Here is a 6,668-nt window from a genome sequence, read left to right on the forward strand (position 1 = left end):
GGAAATAGTAAGCTGTTTGTATAAAGGCATCAAAATCAGAAAAAAAGGAATTTAGGGAAAAAATTCAAGAATGCCCAAGATTAAATTGTTCAGTCTAAGACTACAGAAATTGAACTTGTCATTGCTAAGGTTCCTGGGTAACATTAATTCAAGAGAAGCTGAAGAAGAAATGATGTGAATATCAATGGAAATGCACAGAGCTTTTGTGCGCTGTGACTGCAATCAAAGACAAACACTGCATTTAATTCTGCAGAGGGAATACAGAACAGGATACATGTTGGCTATGTCCTTCTCTTCGGTAAGAAATACAGCTTTGGATATTTCTAGGGTAACTGCTCCAGTGAGAATACTAGCAGATGCAGCATTTTGCCTGACATTTCCCTTTGGAGGGACAAAGAAAAACTATCTCAAGGCTGAATGTTTAGCTTTTGCCTTTTCAGCCTCTCCCATAAATTTTCTCTGGCTTATGAATGGCCAGTTTTTCAGAAGCAGTCATGCCCTGACAGTCTTGGGCAGCCAAGGCTGTAGTGTAACATGGTGATCCCTTGGTTTCCCTCTCCCCCTCCCCGGACACACCTGAGCGACGTGGCAGTCGTTCCCTGGGTGCAGAGTGGGTGATATCATTTAATTCCCAAATTTGATGTTCTCAACGGCTTTATCTTCAATTGGTGTCCCCTCAGAAGGGTGGCATCTCTCCCCCATGGTGGGTATGATTTTTCACAAACTTCCCAGGGATTAAACTCCCAGCCCTTTGCCTGCTAACAGGACTCATGCTCCTAATTCGCAAGGACCTCAGTCATTTCCCCTGCCTTTAGCTATCTGAAAAGTATCCAGAACAAACTACTTCTCTAGGCTACTTCTATAATCTCTCCACGATAGCGGCTGGAGACACAAACACTACCAGAGTCATTCACTCCACCCGACCAGAACAGCTATTTTAGGCTAGGATGAATCACTTAGCAGAGGTCCCATTTTTCCCTACTCCCTATGGAAAGAGCGCAGTGCTGCTCACACCGACATCTGCCCTCAGAATTGGCACGGGGAGCTGAGACGCGTTTTATCCACAGCATTCCTGGAAATCCTGCCTCTTGTCAACAAGCAGAGCTTGTGAGAGCCAAACTCACCTGCTGCTGAAAAATGTTTATATGGAGCTATAAATTAGCACAATTGCAAATTTACGTAATTGCAGATTACACGGGGCTGGAATTTGAACAGCTCCATTTAGAGGTGTGCACCTACATGTAAAGACGTTCCAGAGACTTGCGTGCACAGCAGTAATTAAACCGCCAAGCCCATACAGTAGCACTTCTGGCTTCTGTATACTTCATTCCCTATCTTGGACAGGGAGATGGGGGAAATAGCAGCGCTGAGCCACCTTAAATGCTTCAGTGCTGTGAGGATAAACCCATCTCAGACTTGGTGGTGACCTGCAGCTCTCATACCAAAGGCAGCTAACACACACTACAGTGGAAATTTTGCAAGCTCTGTTCTTCCTTGGGCTACAGGGATGGTGTGGAGGGCGGGAAACAATTTCACCACAATTTCACAGTCTCTCCCCTGAGAAGAGTGATGGATTTTTATTATTTTGAGGACAGCAAACTATTGAAGCTTTTCAGCTTGCCAGAATTATAAATATACTTTTATCTTGCATTCTCTTTTTTCCTGTGTAGACTGCATTTCAAGTTAGATGTGATTTTGATTTTTCCCTAGTTCTCATATTATTTCCCAATTGGTTTTAATGCATGAACACCATGCTCAGCAAATTGTGTATATTTCCCTTTTTTATAAGACAGGGAGATTTATTAACAGTCAAATGCAGAATGCTGTCCTTTCGTGTGGTGTTTTTTCTAATCTGTATACATTACACTTCCAGCTAAATTCATCTGTGATATAATTTCGCTCTTCTAGTGAATTTTAACCAGTGATGATTCAGGCCCTATGAAGGTTTCATTGTTTTCCACCTGACCTCCAAATCACTCATTTCTCCTTAACCAAAAGCTTTTAACATGCTTTTATTGTGCAGGGTACACAAATAATAGGTTTTGACATAAATCAGACCAACAAGCCTTTTGTTCAGAATTATACTTCCTACAGTGGCCGATACTACAAGTTTTATATTCATTTCATATGCAGGGAAATTCCTATTATTACAGCCTAACAATTCCAAAACAATGCACTTCCTAACCTAGACCCTTATAGCTGTGTCTCCACAGAAACTTGAGCTCCTCTTTTCACCTAAGAGGCATTTTTCAAAACTATTGCTCATCTGCAGCCCAAGGTTTCTACACGCTGAGGGCTCATCCTTAGGGGTTATGGGAGGGTGGCATGCAAATGCACAAAGCCAACCGAGTCTGATCCCCCACCACACCACAGACTCCACCCAAGGAAGTGTTTCTTTGCCTGGCTTGTCATTACTTGTTTTTCAGGTTGTCCTCAAAAAACAAGGTATTAGGCCCAACATGAGAATGCAAGATACTTGTCAACGATCCCTCAGTCCCAGTGCTGCACTTATCTGCTAGTCCTGAGCATATACAGATACAGCGGAGTTCAATGCCAGTTCCCCTCATTTTGCATATGGTCAAACCAAGCTCTCTGTAGACCCCATCCAAAGTCCAGAGTAATCAAATGGAGCCTCTTCCTTCACTTCTGTGTATTTCAGTGCTTATGGGTACGTTTTCCTCCCATCCATTTGTTAGAACTTCATACTGGTGTCTTGAAACTGCCTCACTGATGTTCTGAGGTCAAGGTTTTCAGATGTGTTCAGAGAACCATACTCAAACCAGCAAGTGTATATGTCCTCTTTCTTCCTCTTAAGGAACTGCAAAATGAGTCATGAATAGAGCTGAACATAGCTCTGGGTGGCTCAACTTTTGATTAGGCTGCTCGAATCACACAGGAATGGCCTAATTTTCAAGAAGTTATTAGCATCATACTGGAAATGAGCATCCTTCCAGTTTTCTGGAACTTCAGATGCCTGAAATTTCCAGACATAGTTGAAAAACCCTATTCTAGATAATTCCACATTTTTAATTCAAGCGATCATTTTAATCATCCCGTTTCTTCCAGCTTGGTAAATCCTGCATTATCTTCTTCATCCCCTTCCTGAGTCATTAATGAAAATATAGAGGGGTTTAATATCCAGAAAAGAGCATTTTCAGTCTGATATTGACTATTACCAGCAAGTGCTGCTGAAATATTTCAAAGATTTTCCAGCAAAGTAAACACTTCTCCTCTCTGGAGAGGAAGCTCCATGGGAAGAACTGTTACTGTCTGGGCAGACAGTAACTCCTGCTGAGGGAAGGCACTCTCTGACAAATCTGTGGATGTTATTGTGCTTTTATAACCGTTCCATTTGTACCGCTTTATTATTGCATTTTATTATCTACCTTAACACCTCTGGTTTCTACCTGCACTTTGAGAAAGATGGATGGTGCATATCACATACAGTGCAAAAGGGTGCTTTCCCCCCTAGAGCCAATTTTCAGCTAATTTAATATACCTGCTTTTCTATTTCCTTACAAGGCTGACTGATATAATTCTTTCGAACAAAGACGGCAATTTCACAGCAAGAATCAACATCGTGTGCTACCTAGGGAGATGATATGGCACAATGGCAGCTCTAACCTTTCTTTTTTTCTCTTATTTTCTTCCCATCTGATGTCTGTTTTTATTCAGTAATTTTATTGAGAAACAAAATGGGAAAAGAACAGTTCTATTCTTGGAAACCTTCCAATGTGTTATGAAAGCAGAAGGCTTGGATGACAGATACACAGTATCTCCCTCAAAAGCCTGTCTTATGGTAATGGATAAAAATATCATCACGATACTGTTAAGAGTATGACACTGGAGTGTCATTTACTTTGTTCTGTGACCAAGCTTCAGTCAGGAACACAATGGGCACAGATTATAATAATTGCCTTTTTTTTTTGGTTAATCTTTGTTCCAGGCTAAATTACTGACTTTCAATAGGAATTAGGCTACGCTATATTTTTGAAAATCTTACCTGTAGTTCTTTACTGTGGTGGAAGTGGGGGGTTCTCTACACTTCCAGTTAATGGCAGAACATTTCTAGCCTGGAAATTGCCCACCGTCATCTTCCCATCTAATGGGGAATATGCTTCCTCGTGTACCAGAAACCTACAGGCAAGGCGGGCTAAACCTCTTTTGATCCCCAGGGGACAATTCACATGTTAGTCCTGTAAGATCAAATACTGCAGCATTTTTCAGGAGCGAGGTGGTAGCTTGTGCTCGGCAACACGATCTCTGCCCACGCACCCATCTCCATCTGCCCGCCCTGAGATGTGGGGCACAAAGGTACGCCAAAGCACAATACGAGAGAGTGATTCAACGGAGAAAACTTGAGAACCTGTGATTCATACCTTGAATACTAATGGCATTTTGCAGAAGCCTCAGTTTACTGATTTTGCATTTCCATTTCAAGTGATTTACAAGTGCCTGAGTGTGTTTGCGTGTGTATATGTGTGCACGTAATAGTGTGAGGAGTACGCAAGAACACTTCAGCTGAAATGGCGCTACCTTTAAGGGAAGAGGTTGGAGTAGGGGGTCTCTCTTTGGAGATAAGAGCCTAACAGCATATATTTGCTATGCAAGACACTTAATTATCATCACTGCTATCCTAGGAATCTATTTGGGTAATCAAAGATACAGTATGGTGCATTTTCTCTGAGCTAGTTTAGATCTTTAAAAGCTAAGGACCAGATTCTGGCAGCGAACTACATGTATAAAACATGAATGATGATTTTCATGAGAAATGGACCCAATTGAAGAGAAATATGAAACAAAGAGTCCTAAAAGTATCTATGCCCTCAGTGCCCCTGGATTTCAGTAGCAGCTGGGGTTCCTAAGTATCTTTGAAGACTTGGCCATTAGTGTCTTTCAGGAAGGTTTTTTTCTTCTCATGGACTTCAGGCGAGGGTGAATTTCCATTGACTGCATGGACGGGTTTTCAGTTCTCAGCAAGTTTGGTTTCTTTCAGCTGAAAAGTAGTTAAACAAATATTAAGAAGGGGCTGAGATATTTTCTATTTTTCTGCTAAACAGAGTCACTTGAAAACTCAACCAAGAAATAATTAGAACTTCTGGTTTTGTGGTTCACTTGTTTTCTCCCTCTTTGTCCTTTTATGCAAAGATCATTGCTGCCAAGGCTGCAGCATGTACTTCATATTAAAGAGACGATGCAAATACAGGGCGAACACCTGCTCTTCAGCCTCTTGAACTGGAGCTTGTGAGAATGGTGCAACGTTGGTCAGCAGGCATGAAAGCAGTGAGCTGTGCACTGGAAATCAGACACTACATAATTAGGTAGAGAGTGGGACAGGGTTTGTAGAGTGAAGTTATTAGGACATAAAGGGTAATGGAGCATTGCACTAAAGCTATCCCTGAAAGTGCCTCACCATCTACAAGCCAGGGGTTACAGGCTACAACACCCCGAGCTCGCCTACTTAATGAGGATGTGAGATGGTTTATTTGCTGCCTAAGAGAAAGCTACAGAAGTATTCATTCATCCTGTAACGTTCACCTCTGAAAAATTACTAGCTGCCTTAACAGAATGCTTCCCTTAGCTGCATTTCAAGATATTTCCTCCAGTACAAAAGGGGAATCATTCATCAGTCCTGTTCTTACCTAGGACAGCCTCAGGTGCTTACCTCTGCTATTTTGGAATTCTCTATTGCATAACATCATTGCAGGAGTGGATGCTCTGCCCTCCTGTGCATTAATTTATTATGTAATCTTACCAGCAGATTTCAGCATTGCTGGCTCAGGGCTGCAACGGGCTCCAATGCTTGTCAGAGAGATTCTGCTTTTGAGCCACGTTTGGAAACAGAAGAGCTCAGTCTAAACATTGGGGTTTCTCAATGCCATACGAGTGGGCTGATTGAATTTAGCTTAGAAAGCATGAGGCCAAATTTAATCTGCATTGCACCCGTTTACACAGGGGCTGAATTTGTCCCTTTTTTTTCCCTCAGTGGTCTTCCTCCATCTCCCTTTCTTTTGCAGTCTTCACCGGTGTAGAATATGGCTGCCTACTAATAAGCACATTTAGCACAAGCGTTTTAAAGAGTTTCGAGAGCTGACCATGCAAATCCCTGTGCAACGATAGAAGTCCACAAGCTCACAGAGAGCAGCATCCTCTTCATGATAGAGAGGACGAGGTGGCACAGACATGCAACTTGTCCCAGATCACTAGAATTAAGTCCAGCTTCACAACCAGAAAACTTCCTTAAAACTACACCACCGCTATTTCTCTTTAGCAAGTTCTCTTCCTTGCTGAGGTATATACCTGGAATCACCATAAGCAAGAAATGCGGAACTGTATTTTCAAATATAGGAGATGCTAGCAGGTCACTTCAAGATCTTTTTAGCTTGGATTCTTTCTCCTGCCTTTCACAGCTGTCACACTGTCATGGAGGGCTGGGTAGCAATGACTGTGTTAGGGGAGGTCCATGGTCTGCTTCTCTAAGCATGGGTTTGCTGCTATAAGTGACTGATTAGTTTAAGGATTCAAATAAAGCTTCACTGGCAAGAATGTGTAAGTCTTTTCCCTTGCAATCAAGATTAATTTCCAGTGCAAACCAGGACAAGCAAGATCTGCTGCTTCTAGCAGCCGCACAAAAGTTCTGCATCTACCAAGCAGGTCTCTGTGGGTGA

This window comes from Struthio camelus, chromosome 20, assembly GCF_040807025.1.
Source record: "Struthio camelus isolate bStrCam1 chromosome 20, bStrCam1.hap1, whole genome shotgun sequence".
NCBI lineage: Eukaryota > Metazoa > Chordata > Aves > Struthioniformes > Struthionidae > Struthio > Struthio camelus.